The 3777-nt window shown below is 27.0% G+C and overlaps 1 pseudogene; it reads left to right on the forward strand.

Moving 5' to 3' along the window:
* Window positions 1-3777, forward strand: part of LOC107739186 (polyphosphoinositide phosphatase-like) — a 109783-nt pseudogene that overhangs the window by 73795 nt on the left and 32211 nt on the right.

A 3777-nucleotide genomic window follows, 5' to 3' on the forward strand; every position in this document is an offset into this window, starting at 1 on the left:
TTTAAGAAAAATATGTGACCCTGGAGCACAAAACCAGTCGTAAGGGTAAATTTTTGGAAATTTAGATTTATACATCTGAAAGCTGAATAAATGAGCTTTCCATTGATTTTGGATTATTTTGGATTCGATTAATCACGATTAATCGTTTAACAGCACTAGTTTTTATATAGTTTAGTTTCAGTTTTAACTAAAGTTTAGCAGAATTAAAGGATCACTTCCAGAACACAGGCCAAAGAAAGACGTAGGCATAATTTAATCTTACTGAGGCAAACGTCTATAGCGACACAAAATTATGCTGAGATTGATTGGATGGTAAAAGTATACAAATATACACCAAAATGAAGCAGTCAAGCCTTTTTACTAAATAAATCTACACAAGTTGCGCTTAATGTCATATCTAATGATGTGTGTTGAGATATTTCATATGAAAATAAATGTAGTCTATCTAGGTTATGATGGTCTTATTTAACCATAACCATGATTATTGTAGTCTAATTTGGTTATGATGGTCTTATTTAACCATAACCATGATTATTTATTTTTGATAATAGTTTTATTTCAGTTAGTTTTTCAATAACTGTTGTTAGTTTCGTTTCGTTATAGTTTTTCATTTATTTTGACATTTTTATTTTATTTCAGTTTACGAAATTGTTTTTTCATCAATCGTTTTCGTCTTAGTCTTAGTTTTAGTTTTTGTTGACGAAAATAACCTTGGTGGTATGGCATGGTACATATAATTATATATAATTTTATTTGTTTTACTACATTACTGGTCAAAAATTAGGAATAATGAAATTTTTATTCTTCTGCTGACCAAGCCAGCATTTATTTGATCCGAAATATTGTCTTTCTGTCTGTCTATCTATCTATCTATCTATCTATCTATCTATCTACCTGTCTATCTGTCTGTGTATCTATCTATCTATCTATCTATCATTTTTATTATATTTTTATGTTGTATTTTTATATTATATTGTTCATATTTTATGTAATAGTATACTATTTTTATTATTAATTTTTAAATATATGTAGTTTTTTAATCCCCTTTACATATTAAAACTGACTTTTGGCTAATAAATATAAAGTAAATTTTTACGTTTTTTTACCCTATGAAGAGAATTAAACAATATTTTAAGATGATTTTTTTATTTATGTTTTTGCTGAATGATTCATAATTCATATTTTAATTAAATTATTAATTTTAAAATTATAGTTTTTAAATTCAAATAGTTTAAATTGTAAATGTTTATATTGCATAACTCTTTAGATGTCAAATATGTTATGTATATGTATATATACTGTATGTATAGAGAAATTGTTTTTTTTATAATTTTTTATAAAAATGTATGTAATGCATTAGATGTTAAAACTGACTTTGGCGGTTTTTTTAGCCTATAAAGTGTTTAGGAATTAAATTAATAATTTACGTTTTGTTATGATTTTTTTCTTCTGAATGATCTAAAACCTTTATGCCTTAACATGTTTTTTAAGAAATAATGAATTTTTTTTTTTATATTTTAAAATATTGTAACAACCTCATTTTTATATGGTGAATTTTAATTATTCTGACTGTTTTAGTTTTTTTTTTCTTCTTTTAATTAATAATTGATCTTCCATAGTATCATACATTTAAATCATGATAACCAAAGTTAAAACCACACATATAGCACCTCAAATAGTAAAAAATGCAATTATATGGCAGGGGTGCCCAAACTTTTCCATTCCACGACCCACCTAGACAAGTATAATCTATTTCACAACCCACCAAAATATTTGAGATCAAAAAACAATTACTTGAAGCTTAATCTTAATTAAAAGTTTAATATGACAGAAATTAAGAATTTAAGAAAAATAACCATTTTATTTTACAGTACTGTATAATTGTATAATATAGTATGTATAACTGTAAAATTTCACTACTAATGTTTAAGTTTTAATTTCTTTGTTTACAGACTTTAAAATATGAAACATGTCCATAAAAACTCGAAACACGCTCGCTCCGGTGAACTGTAATCTGTAATATATAGAAAATGCATTCATGATCTTCCGTGTGTGTGTAGAGAGCGGAGCACAACACGTTTTAGCAAAGCATAAGAAGTGAAGCAGAACTGTCTAAAACAGTTTGGAGATTAAAATAATTTTGAAATAGGTAAAAATATTAAACAGATGTGTTTCATTTTAAATAAACACTAAAAACCGAGATGACCAATTTAGCCAATTTATGTAGAAATATGTTTTTTTTTTTATTATACCAATTTATGGTATAAATTTTTATTATACCAATTTATGTAGAAATGTTTAAATCTTGTAGTGTTGCAATTAACACCGCGTACATGTGAAACACTTTTTACAGACCGGTTCCTTATTGGTAGCCAAATGCATGTGAAGGAACGAAAACAGCGGCGAGTTCAAACAGACAATAGAAATGAATGAACATAGCCCACCTGAAACAGTTTTCATAACATTTGAATTTTCCGGTGTATGCAATCTCATGCAGAATATAGCACAGTGAAGTGAGTGATTAATAATGCCCGAGCCTTTTAATAATGCTCTGAGACCCTCACTGTTATTACAACTCGTGCGCGCTTAATTGAGATTCAAAAATCGCACTAAGAATATTGCAATTCGTAATTAATGTTGGTAGGCTATATGTGACCCTGGAGCACAAAACATTTTTGTTTATTATTTTTCAGTTTTAGTTTATTTTAATATGTCAAGTTAAACAAAAAAAAAAATTTAGAAATATTTTTTCCCATAAATAATACATCTTAATTATTGACTTTTTTAATAAAATATGGCTTTAAATTATTAATTGTAGTTATTTTATTTCATGTCTTATTTGAGTTACATTTTGAGTTTTTTTTTAATGTTTTACAGTAATTTTATTTCAGGTACCAAAATTTTTGGTTTTGTTTTAGTTCGTTAACTATAATAACCCTGACTTATACCATGTCTATAATAAAGACAAAAATACCGTAAAAGTAGACATTTATTTATTTATTTATTGGTAGAAGTTTCATTTTTGAGTGAGCGGTTCGTTTAAGTTAATATTAATAAAATACTTAAATATTAATAATATTAATAAAATACTTTAAAATACTGTTTCACTGCAAAAAGGGATTTTATTTTATTTTTTGAAAATTAATTTTTCTTACCTCTTTGACAGATATTTGTTCTTGTTTTAAGCATAAACCTCACTAAAGTTAAAAAACGACTTCTTATCTCATGTCAATTTGCATCTCCAGTAAATTAATCTTGATTTAAGAATATTTAGATATTTGTACTGGAAAGCGAGAAGAAAAATGAAAATACTGAGGAAAAGCATCACTGTTTGCGGCGTGCTGGTTAATTAAAGGAACAGGTTTGCGGTTTGTTTTAGAGCTTGTTCAGACTCTTTTCTTGTTCTCCATGTTGTATTTATAGCCTCGTCTCATTTAACCTCTCCTCAGGTCAATTCTGCTGAAATGAATCATAGTTCAGCGCACATGCTGTTCATCAGGACAGTCTCTTATATTTCAATACTACACAGGTGAATCTCAAGCACATGTTGTTTTTCACTCAAAATCAAAAGAAAGAAATGACGTTGCATTAAAAACTGTAACCCATTTTAGCACCATTAAAACTTTTTTGCATTGTGATATTTTCGTGAAGATTCTTGTCATTAAAAAGAAACCAATTTTAGGACCATCACTTTTTTATTTTGTATTTTTTGGCCATTTTTAAAGTAAAACCTAATGTTTAATTTCTGGGTTTCGGAGTGAGATCTTGGCATATTCT

Source organism: Sinocyclocheilus rhinocerous, unplaced genomic scaffold (genome assembly GCF_001515625.1).
Source record: "Sinocyclocheilus rhinocerous isolate Xijiao unplaced genomic scaffold, SAMN03320098_v1.1 scaffold555, whole genome shotgun sequence".
Taxonomy (NCBI): Eukaryota; Metazoa; Chordata; class Actinopteri; order Cypriniformes; family Cyprinidae; genus Sinocyclocheilus; species Sinocyclocheilus rhinocerous.